The sequence below is a fragment of the Urocitellus parryii genome, chromosome 4 (genome assembly GCF_045843805.1).
Source record: "Urocitellus parryii isolate mUroPar1 chromosome 4, mUroPar1.hap1, whole genome shotgun sequence".
Classification (NCBI taxonomy): domain Eukaryota; kingdom Metazoa; phylum Chordata; class Mammalia; order Rodentia; family Sciuridae; genus Urocitellus; species Urocitellus parryii.
Genome location: NC_135534.1, coordinates 34,204,174 through 34,217,085, shown reverse-complemented (window position 1 = coordinate 34,217,085; position 12,912 = coordinate 34,204,174). Strand labels below are relative to the sequence as shown.

At 35.1% G+C, this 12,912-nt stretch overlaps 1 protein-coding gene across 1 annotated transcript in view; it reads right to left on the bottom strand.

Annotated features, from left to right (window-relative positions):
* Window positions 1–12,912, bottom strand: part of Dcdc1 (doublecortin domain containing 1) — a 444,844-nt gene that overhangs the window by 239,282 nt on the left and 192,650 nt on the right. The window lies entirely within an intron of this gene.

Below are 12,912 nucleotides of genomic sequence, written 5' to 3'. Positions count from 1 at the left end.
GGTAGTAAGTGTTATATAAAGAAGAAAAAACACAATAGGTCAGAACAGGCTTGAGATCAAGGAGTGGCATGGGTATGATAGGCACCATATGAAATGAATGCTCAGGATAAACCTAAAGTGGAGTTAACTATTTAAGCAAAGATTTAGAAGAGGGCTAGCCAAGTACGTAGCTTAGAGAAGAGCACTGTAGGCAGAGGGAACCACTACAGTAACTAAATTGGGCATTCCTGTGTCTAGTATGTTCCAGGACCATAAGGAAGTTAGTGTGACTAATGTGACAAAGAAGAAAAGGAAGTAAACATGAAATCAGAGTGATGAGCAGAGAGAGTGGAATGAGGAATCATTGGAGGGTTTGGAGCCGAGCAGTAACAGGATCAGATTTACATTTTTTTAAAAGTCATTATGGCTGCTAGGTTGTGAATAGCTACAGACGACAAAAGTAATCTGAAGGGTCCATGACATTGGCTCACACCAGAGCAGTAACAACGCACGTGGTAATAAATGGTCCACTTCTGTTGTTCATTCCAGAATAATTTTTTGCATTTGCTTATTAGTAGGACTGGGAAATAAAATCTGTAGCTAGACTAACATTGGTAAAACATGATTTCTGCATCTACAAAAATAAATTAACCAACATAAATATAACTGTTCATATATAATATTTGTAAAGTCATAAAAATGTCAACAGAGTTCCCAAAGAATTTTATTTACTACTAAAATTTTGTAGAGACAGTTACCAAAACTTAAACTATAGGAAAAGCTCTCTTGAATGGGGAATTATGAGCCAATATAGTTCTTTGATGAGTTTGCCTGGCATCACTTGTGACATCTATCGAAGAGCTGTGTAAGTTCTTGTTCCATACCATTATCTGACCTTTAATGCTATAAGTCTGGTTAAGAGCTAGCTGTGGGAGAACAGCAGGTTCTCAAACTCTCTACAAACTGGAAGACCACCCAGGAAGCTCTCTAGTGCGTGAGCAGAAGGCCAAACACCTAAGCTTCAAAATGCCTCAGGATGTAATGCTGTCAAGAGGCAATAATAGAAAAATGACACCACAGTGCGCTGTCAAAAGTTGAGAGGCCATATAGTAACAGGATTTACTACTAGAGGTCTGGTACAGAAAAGAAATATAAAATAGCCTTACAAAGTTATCTGTCATATTTCAGGTGAATATAATTACACATGTTGAAATAACGTTAACTTACATCTTGTATTGGACTGGGGTCCCCTGGAAGCAGACACTGAAACCAAGATTTGTCTTCAGGAAGTTTACTGGGGAGCACTCAGGGGCAATACTGGTAAGGGAGAGAAGCTGAGTGGGCAGGGGGAGGTGAAATGTTTTGGAACAGAGGTCTTTAAAGGGAACTCTATAGCTGGAGTTACCCTTTAGATTTGTTCAAACAGAGGTGAGGTAGCTGCCTAAAGTCAGATGCAGGCTGTCCTGAAGGTGGAAGTCCAATTTTAAGAGAAGAAGCTTTTTTACACTAAGAGCAACTGCCCAAGTGACATGATAGTTGTCATAGTGGAGAGATGGGTACATCAGTCACAAAGAAGAGATCCAAGCAGTGTGGTACAGCAGCCAGCACACACAGGTAAGGTAGTTCAGAGTCTAGGACACACTGTCACATACATAAACTCATGCAGTACCCACAGCAGCCAGGTTTTAAGGATGAGGTCTCACAAGGGCTAAATGCTTTCTTTAAGGGGGAACTACTCAAAAGGGACAGGGAGATCTTGAGAAATCAAGTCCTATGGTGTTTTTAATTAGTGATATCAAAATTTATCTTAAATTTAGTATTAGAGACTCTATATGTGAAATTTGGCATGAAAACTAAAAGCATAGAAAAATATTTTATAGTAAAAGGTTTTTATTATCTAAGTCATAGGACATAAAAAAATTCTAAATATTTTTCTTATGAAGAATCTGGTTAACTATGAAAAAATCTTGATACAATCAGAATTCAAAGTCAACTTTGAAGATAGAAAATCAACTCTAAATGGATTAATATCATGTGGACAGTAAATCAAACATAAATACTGCTTGTTTTCTGTTTTTATAGACTTGCAGAGTGGTTTTTAGAATGTCCACACTGTCTATATAGCATAAATCAAACAGTAAGCATGTCTAAACTTAATATTTAGTTAGTGATACATCCAAAGCAAATATTAAAATTATGAGATTCAGATAACAAAAAGTCAATAATGAATTAGTGTATTTATATTACATATGTGAAAAAAGTATTCTATTAACCAACACAAATATCTTTAAACAGTATTTAACAGGTAAGAGACCAACACATTTTGTCCCAGTATATGAAAATGTACTGAAGTGAAAATAAATTATTTACTTGTTAAGCTTCATACATCTAAAGAACACCTTAACTAAAAGACAAATAATATTATAAGTCCCAGAAATGGTATACCTAAAATTTTATCTTGAAAGAGACGTTTTAAATTTCCAGTGTAAGTTACAATACAGCCCAACGTTTACAAATATGAAAAACAGGTGACTGCCTATGGGGTAGGATCTTATGGGTGGATCAAAAAATATCTCTCCCATCAACTTGCCAGTACTTGAAATTCCATTTGAAGATTCACACTTCTGACATAATTAGAATGCTATAGGCATAGCAGAGGAAATCAGAGCCAGAATTATTGGTTATTGAATCTTTAAGGCTGTGATTTTTTAATCTCAGTGTCTTGAAATCCCTAGAGGGCTTGGGGTAGGGCTGGTATATAAGTGGTGAGGGGGTGGTGGGAGAGCCAATCTGATGGATGAGTCTGTGGAAGCAGCCATCATTCTGGCTTCAAACACTGTAGATCCTACCTTTATCTATTTTCTATAGTAGGAGTATATTCCAATAAAAAAATTTGATGTAAGAAAAAAATTTGAAAATGACTATCTTACTTTAAAGGTCTTATTGTATGACTTTCCTAAGAGCAGCTTTTGAAGAAAGGGCACTAGTAAGATCCTGGGGTACCTGAGAGGCTGAGTTGGGTGTGGGAGACAAGGAAATGCTAAGTGAGGTGGAGAATGTTGAATCCTATAGGATGGCTTTCATCATCTTCACAATTACTGTACAGGAGTGGGCCTGCAACCTGCTTCTTAAGCATCTACAGTCATGCTTTATTATGTATTTGTTTTCATTATGTATGTTGTAGTTTTTGTTGTTATTGTTTTGATTTTGGTTCTGGGGATTGAATCCAGGGGTGCTTAACCACTGAGCCAAACATCCCTGTCCATTTTTTATTTTTGAGACAGAGTCTTACTAAGTTTCTTAGGGCCTTGCTAAGTTGCTTTTTAAAAATAATTTTCTCCTACCCCATATTTTATTGTCTATTAACAAAGTAAAATTTCTACAGTATGTTATACAGGTCCACAAAAATATTCTCTTTGTATCCAATTACAATTCTTTATAAGTTCAATATATGAAAGTGTTCAAAATTATCTAGAAGGTAGTGGCAAGGTTAATTTGCTTAGTGGTCATGTCCTAAGCCAAGTTATTTCAATAAGCCCTTTTTAAGACCTCAGTGAAAAACAGAATTTCACTTCTATTAAATTAATCAAGTACTGAAATTATATTTAACTTGGATTAAAATATCAGGTATATGCATTCTGTCAGTAGTTGAGTATAATATTTGTATTATATATAATATTGTGGCTTGATAAATAAAGATTCCTGGGCTTAATATATTTCTTTTAATAAAAAAACAAGGGATTTGATGAGAAAAACATAATCACATATCCCCAAATGCTATTTTCCAAGAGAAATGAACACTACAGGATTAAATATGAACCAAATCATCAGATTTTCTCAAATCCTCAGCCTTAGAGATCACATTTTCACCCTTGGATAGAGTTTATGTTTTTAATGCTATTTAGTTTTTTATATCAAATATGCTTATAAACATAATTTTTCTATTAATATGAATGGGTACTCTGGTAACTAAAACTTATACAAAAATTAACTTTTATATAGTAAAACATTTCTATCTTAAGAAATAATCCTTTTGCAGGGGATACTAGGTGTCAAACCCAGAAGTGCTTTACCACTGAGCTACATTCCCAGCCCCATTTTGTTTTTAGTTTGTGACAGGATCTCACTAAGTTGCTGAGGGCCTCACTAAGTTGCTGAGGTTGATCTTGAACTCGGGATCCCCCTGTCTCAGGCTCCTGAGCCACTGGGATTACAGGTATGTGCCACTATGCCTGGCTAGAAATAGTCCATTTTTTAAAATAATAAAAATCATCAAAATTGTAGGGAAAATATTAAGTAGGTATAAATGTATCATTTCATTTGTGCTTACTGGAAAATCTGCATTTATTTATGTTCAAAAAATATTTCATGCTTGAAAATACTCATGGTGAGTCAGACTAACATAGATGTCAGTGGGTAATCCAAGGAATGGGAACATATGTAGGAAGGAAATACTCAGCAACTTGAGCATATCAAACACTGTGAAAAAGCTAATTGAGAGATAAAAACAAATTAACTGCTATGGAGAAGGACAATCTCCCTGAGAGAGAGTGTGTGCCTGCAACAGTAAGGTTCAGTGGTTGCATTTAGTCTGAATAACTGCTGGGACAGTAATATAGTTCTGGCCTGTGGACTTTCCCCGCTGACTGCCCACCTGGCAATTCTCTGGGCACCTTCTAGGATGTCAGGACTGCACAGGGAAAGCCTGTCTCATTACAACAAGCACTGCATGGAAGCTAATGCCTGGACCAATTGCTCTTCCCTGATTTTGATACAGACGCTGTTTTTTTTCTCTTCAGCAGAGCTAAGAAAGGAAGATTGTATCTTCCTGCACATGGAGATTTACACCTGGTTACAGATGCCTGTTAGGGGGGAGGAAAAAGCACTGGAAAGAAACATAGGTGAGAGGTTTCAGTGCCTACTGCTAATTAGCTATTCCATGAGTTGTTGAAAAGCATTCATGATTCTTTACCTTTAAAATGGGTGTCCCAACATGTGCCTACTATGGTAAAATCCACATATGAAAATTGATTATCTCCATCACATTTTGCCCAAAAGTTAATGAATGCTCTTAAAATCATAACCTTGAATATTTTTCTACTCTCATCACAATTGATTTTCAAATGAAGATCAGGTTGGCATGTCTTACCACTTGTTCTTTGCAAATATTTTCAATTTGTTTTCCCATTGTTAACTCAAATAACTTAGATGAAATGGAGCAGCTCAGAGATTGTGAATACATATTTGGGGAAAGTAATGAAATAGGAAAGGAAAGAATCAAAAAATACAGAATGGAAGTAAGGACATAATAAATATACAGAACAATGAAGAAGCAAAAATAAAACATCCTGCCACCATTCCACGGATAATTGACTCAGGTATCTCCTTCTGGTCATTTAACTGTTCTATAAATTTTTAAACATTTAAGTAGATTTTTTACTAATACAAATGAGTACTTGAGGAACTTTAAACTTTTTTAAATGACCACAAACCCTTAGGTTCAATATCCAGCACCATCAAACAAGCAAACAAACAAAAAACTATTAAAATGACAATAAAAAAGAATACAGATCTCAAATAGTTTCAATGACATAGCATTCAACCCATTCAAGTATTCAAACCATAAGAAAGGCCAGGAGGATATTATAGATAAAATCAGCATCTTTTCTGCTATCAACCAAATTAGCCTATTTTATAATAAGTCCTATAAAGATGAAATGATGGAATTTGCCTGGCGCAGTGGCACATGCCTGTAATCCCAGCAGCTCTGGAGGTTGAGACAGAAGGATCGCAAGTTCAAAGCCAGCCTCAGCAACTAGTGAGGTGCTAAGCAACTCAATGAGACTCTGACTCTAAATAAAATACAATATAGGGCTAGGGATGTGGCTCAGTGATCGAGTGCCCCTGAATTCAATTCTCGGTACAAAAAAAAGTGGAATTACAATACAAAGTCTCACTAAGTTGTTGATTAAATTTATGTTGTAAGACTACACTACAAAAAAAAATATATAAAAGTAGAAAGGATAAAAAATTCACAAGCTTCTGAATCTTGTTTTTACTGAGGTTACTAAATTCTGTCATTCCTCCCTTGCTCACAGCCACAATGAATTTATGTAAAGTTAATGAAGATGAAGCTTCACTCTCTCTATTTGCTCTAGGTCCTGAGAATCTGGGAAATTATCATAGTGAAAGGGAAGGTAGATATCAATCAGGAATTATTTCCATGTAAGCATTTCTTTTTCTTAATATTTTGATGGTTTTATTAACAAGTATATAATACATACATTGCATGCTGATATGATATATGAGGACCCTACAGTATAAACTTATGTTCACAGTTTGACATGACTGTGTCATTACTGAATTCCTATTGGGCTACAGTGTAGAAACTCAGAAGGTACATTAAAAAGTCTCATCTTTAATAAGAAAGATTACCAAAATGTTTCAGTATTTATTTGCAAGTATAGTAATACATGCTAAAAACAAGCATTTCTGATAAGCTCCAAAAAAAAAGATCTCAGAGAAAAGAACCTCAATCTATTAGGCTCACTTAATTTGCTGTGATTTACTTTCTCATTCTATGTAAATATCCACTTTCAGACTGCTTCTAAAGAGAGCTTCCTCTGCCCCCTCTCCTGTCCCCACTCTCAAATTTTATAAGCCCTAGGCCCTAGAGAAATTAGATCTGAGTGTACTGGAAGAAAATGAAGATAACCCACCAAGCATCACTGACCAATTGTGTGTAAAAAGCACTAATTCCAGTGAAAGGCTGTCCCTGTACCCACCTTCCACTTGTTCCCCGCATGTATTCTCCCACCTACTCACACATCAGATGTCCTTGCTCATCAATCCTCTTTCACAATCACCCACTTTATGACTAGTTTTCCCACCCACCATCCCCTACAGATTTGCTAATTCCCTTTTCTATCAATCCTTTTCCCCTGCTTTCCCAGGGAATCTTCCACATTTCTGACAGCATCTCCATGGGAATGAAGAGGAGGAGGAAGAAAGAACAGAACTAGGAAGGCAGATATCACTGAGCCATGGCTACAGCAGATGTTCTCATAGTGGCTGGGGGTGGTAGCAACAACAGGGGATAAGGAGTAAGAGAAGGTTTGGAATAGAAATTGTTTCACAAAACTTGTTGCCTGCAGGGCTACATAGATTATGGTGCACATTGAGTATAACCATAGAAGGTAAAAACAGTAAGAAATATCATCATTCTAAAGGTTTATATGATGTGGCAGGAAGAGAATGTACCAGAATAATAATTTTTTAAAAAAGTACACCCTGTGATTGTGTGGTTCAGTGCCTATAGAATTGATGTACAAGGGTGAGACTCATCATGCAGGAACAAAACAGAGTTGATATAATTTTTTCCTAAAATTCCTTAAACTTTGTTATGCTGCATTTTCAATACTTTTTTAGGAATTTTCCCACAATTATGCTACTATCAGTCTACTGTCCTATGTGTCCATTTAAACTTGGCACTTTATGATGCCATCTGGTTGCAAAATGAGATCAAGGCAATATGAACCATGGAAATAATCTGTCCTTTTAAGTGCTGGCCTTCTAATGGTAACACCTAACTAAAAGTTGCTATTTTAAAATGACCAATGAAAGATCGGGTGGGGTGAAAATCGCAGTGGACAGGTGAAATCTATTATATACAATATGCAAAGTACCCAAGCAGACTTTGAATCACACCCTGCTTCCAACCCTAGTTGAAAACTAGGGCTACAAGAGATTGTTGTAGTTCTCAAAGTTGAGCTGTGGCTTATACACACGTGCCACGGAATGATATAAATCAGCAAAAATCAGATTAGAAAGATAATCATCCCCATTTATTTTAGATCACTTTTCTAAAATAAAAATGAATGGAAAATAGAAAAAAAAAGTTTTACTATAGCTTTGCCTTTCAGTTATACATGGAAAATGTATTTACTTACTGATATGTCATCTAACACCCTGAAAAATACATGCCACGATGTAAGATGAAGTTATTCATAGCCAAAAAAGATATGGCCCTTCCCCACAGTGGTAACTATGAGCTAGAGGTAACTGAGTTAGAGATAGTGCCAAAGGGAGGTCTGTCATATGCACACATAAGGAATTACAGCCTTTGTCCAAGCCATGGATAAAATATGGAAAAGTGGTGACTTTCATGTGAGACGTTGCTTTATTTCCTGGTTTGCTTCTCTGTAAGATTCCCTTAGGTTTTCAAAAAAATTCTTTTTATTCAAGTTAGAACAGTTTATGGAATCAATTAATGTAAGGTGATACAATGTGGCATTTGCTCCATATCTTTTCAGTTGGAATTAGCAAGTTCTCCCTACCTGAGAGGAAGTATAGAACCTACCACCAAAGCCCATTCTAAGAGATTTGTAATTCTGAATGCTAGGGTACACTTTGTGAGCCTAGTTTATTCTTTATAGCTATTTCAGATATAAAAGCTAGTTTTAAAAAGTACATATTTCAGGGTTTTTTTCCCTTTGGAACAAATGTCCACATCCCAAAAATGGGATGGGATGGCTGGAGGGGAATGCATTACCACAAATACTGCATATTTTTTTAGAATAGTCTACTTAATTTTATATGAGAAACATGTCAGTAAACTTGACTTTCCATGACCAACTTTCCTCCTTAAACTAACCTCTGTGAAGGGCAGTCTTATATAGCAAATGACTTTAAACTATCCCCAGTAACTGGACACAGGTAGCTGAATTTGTGTTGAGTACTTAATCAAGACCAGACTGACTCAAGTAGATCCACTCCTTAAATGGTTTGAACCAAGAGATACAGCTCTATTCAGATAATGATGATCATTTAAAACTAAAGACCAAGGCCAAGGCCATAATTTTCCCTCCATGTACATTTGAAGAGGTAAAAAGATACCTAGCTTTCAGAAAGAGGCAGAATTGAAAAAAGAAAAAAGTAATAAAACCTCACAGAGAAAAGTAAAGATGAAAGATCACAGGGCTTTGAGAGAAAAAATATGGAAAAGTGGTGACTTTCATGTGAGACGTTGCTTTATTTCCTGGTTTGCTTCTCTGTAAGATTCCCTTAGGTTTTCAAAAAAATTCTTTTTATTTAAGTTAGTTCAAGAAAGTTTACAGTGCAAGTAAACCTGGGATTAATATTATTAGAGTTGACTGGAAAAAGGGGAAGCACAACAGGGGAAAGATAAATTGAAAATTTCCTTTATCCCATGCCTACCCCATTTCTGACAGAGGAAGGAAAATGTAGGTCTCTGATCCAAAGCAGTACTGTTTGCAGAAATCTTTGGAATGGATCTCTGAAAATGCCAAGTATCTCTTTCTATGCCTGGGACTTATTACTACAATTCAGGGTGGTCACCAGTAGGGAGTGATATTGAGCAATTATAAGTGGAGACCAGTGATTAAGTCTTCTTTTATTTAATAATTTTCTTAAGTGAAAAAATAGTCATAAGCCAGAAAGTTTCATTTTTAGAAAAATAAAAAATATTATTGACTATCACAAAATTTCCTAAAAAAACAAGAAAACTCTGATGTGAAGATTTAAAGAAATTACAGTTCACACAAAGACACAGGTGTTCCTGTACCTCACAAATATATTTCTTTATTTGCTCTTAACTTGGTTGTATTCCCTACTTACTTTATCTTCAGATACTATTGTCTCAAATATTTGAAAGTAGCAAATATTTTTAATCAGCCATATTTTAGCCTACATACTTATCTAATCATCAGAAGGACTTTTAATTAGCTGTGGATCTAGGCACATTAGACTAGCTGACTTCATTTATTATACCTATTCAAGACTAGCCATTCCAACCACTAGAAGTCTTTTCTTTTTCTTTCTTCTCTAATTTTCCCTATGAAAATATATCTGGAAGAGAAATTTTAAATATAAAATTGCTCCCTTTGTAGCTATTGTTGAAAAGAGGGAATTTTCCCTTTCCATAATTTGAGGTTAAAGGATTTCATTGCTAGCCTTTCCTACTTTACCAATGTAAAAATATAGAGAAAAATTTTAATTGATTAATAACCTTAAATGAGAATTTCTTTGCAGGGTTCTGTTAGCTTTTTTTTAGCATTGCTGTAAAAATCTCACTATGATACTCAACTCTGCCTGAAAATAGTATCATATGGAAGCTTTCAAAAAATACTGATGCCTGGACCACACCTGAAGATGTTCCAGTGAGTGCTTAACAACCTGCTTAGGAATGGAGGTTATATGTTTATATAAAAACATATAACACATAAATTGCAAATAATAACACAACACATAATACTCTTATTGTAAATTCCACATAGCTAACAGATTCTCACAGAATGCTTTCATTGATTTTTGCCAAGTCTGTGTACACAGCCAAACTATGGTTGAAATTGAGAAACAAGTGCAGTTCTGATCTGAATGTTGATTGATATTTTCATCCATGTTAATAAGACAGAACTAAAACAAGAAAGATGTATGTAGGACTTTCTTTGTTAATTAATTATTTAAGCAGTATTTTTTCTATTTTCTATTCAGATAATAGTTTTTATATGCTGGAAGAATACTGCAATTTTTTGTGCTATTAACAATGTAACAGATACAAAAAATTTTCACTTTTAAATTAAGAAATTGCATTATGAACTTTTTCTATCATATAACTACATCTAAACCAGAGGTAAAATTTTTCTGTAAAGGATCGAGTAGTAAATATTTTAGTGTTTTCAAGTTAGATGGTCTCTGCCTAACCACTCAACTCTGCTATTGTTCTGTGAAAGCAGCCATAGACAAAGCACAAATCAGTGGGCATGGCTGTGTTCCAGTAAAAACTTATTAAAAAAAAAAAAAAAAAACAGGCATCTTAGGTCCACGGCTTGGCCTAGACAATCAACAAAACTTTAAAGCAAGCCCTTTTTTTTAGCATTTGCCAATTTCTGTTATATTCTTATTGTGGCCAATTTCAAGTTACAAGTCAGCCCTGAAAATAAATTTGGAAAGAAATGCACAGTATCACTTTGTTATATACTGTTTTCACTAAACAAACATAATAAACATTAATAACTTCAAAAGAATAGGTAGGTAATGGTAAAATGTAATAAAATGATTGGAAAGTGAAAGGTATTTATTACCTTTATTTTTAAGTTTATACAAGATTTTAATAATGGCTATATTTAACAACTGGCTCATAACATCTCAGAATTTAACAATCAGTGTTCGCAAACCAGAGGAAGTCAATCTTAGCACACGAAACCAATTAACTCCAAATCTCTAGGATTCAGGACATTGGTGCTTTTGCTTTTTTGTTTATTGGTACTAGGGATTGAACCCAGTGACACTCTACCACTGAGTTACATCCCCAGCCATTATAAATTTTTATTTTGAAACAAAGTCTCACTAAGTTGCTAAGGCTGGCCTCAAACTTGTGATCCTCCTGGAGTCACTGGGATTACAGATGTGTGCTACCATGACCAGCAGAGACATTGGTATTTTTTAAAAGGTCTCCAGATGATTCAAATATGCATCCAGGAATGAAAACCACTGCTCTAAGGCCTGAGAGTGGGGCTGATGTCCAGTTTGGGAGTTGAAAGAGAAATTTATTCTCTGACAGAAACTGGATGTTTCAAAGGGTAGCAAGGATAGAGACGGCAGAAGCTAACGTTGCTGATTACCTTACTGGGCAATAATCATAAAGCAGGAGAATTCCTGAGCCTGAAGAGAGGGAATTCTGGAGATAAGACTAGCATAATGAACCATTTCAGAGTGCCAGATGCAAAATTTTCAGTGCTAAAACCAGAGAAGTGTCCGGACAAAGCACTAGAAGCCTTGGATTTTAACCAATTTTTATTTAAATAGCCACATATACTTAGTGACTTTTGTATTAGATAGTGGGGTAGGTACATACAATTACAACATGACTCCTTTGCAAGTATAAACTTTCTATTTATTTGCTGGTATAAAAAACGATTTTGAAGCCTTCTAATAGAGGAACACATGAAAGTAACAATTCAGATTCTAAACTGAAATATTTGCTATCAGGCTAATGTGCTAATGTGAATAAGTGATAGAAATTCTTTAGAAATAATCAGTGAATTTGTGAGTGGGAGAAAAAAGAATTTTCCAGGTCATACTATAGTTAATATGATAGTTGCTGATACAAATGGGTGGGAATGAATGGCATTAAAACAACTGCACTCTATCACCTAGTTTTTCTCAGAACATTTGCAAAATGGCAGGATGGGGCTGTCAGGTCAAAAACTTGAAAAGAACAATGTTACTGAACTATAAGAATCCTTGACCTAGACGTCTTTTTTTCTTTTTTAGTATGGGGATTGAACTCAGGAGTGCTTAACCATTGAGCCACATCCTCAGCCCTTTATATTTATTTTAATTTTGAGACAGGGTCTTGCTAAGTTGCTTAGGGCTTTGCTAAATTGTTGAGGCTGGCTTTGAACTTGTGATTCTCCTGCCTCAGTTTCCCATGATCTTAAGTAATCCACTTGCTGGGATAACAAGTGTGCGCCACCATGCCCAACCTGACCTCTATGTCTTGAGCAACACTTCCTAATCCCTTACCTGCCTACTGAACTGTGAGAAATAAATTATCATGTTTAATGTTGAATTTTATTTCCCCCAAAGTCAATTTTTAATGGTAACATTCTCATTCAAACTGCACACATGGAAATATCATCCTAAGAAAGAAATTAAGAACAGAAAACATGAAGTTTATAATGTTATTTATAGAATAAAACTGGATAATAAGAGGAATTATATAAATGAAGGATAATAAAATTATAATTAACTTTGAAAATTATTGCATCCCTCTAAAAATAATCAAAAGGAAATGAAGAGTTACAATAATGCTATGCTTTAGATGGAAAAGGGTCATACTTTCAGTAATTCAAATTTTAATAATTATATGCTTTTAAAATATAAGGTGTAAAGTTATAGAACTACATTAAC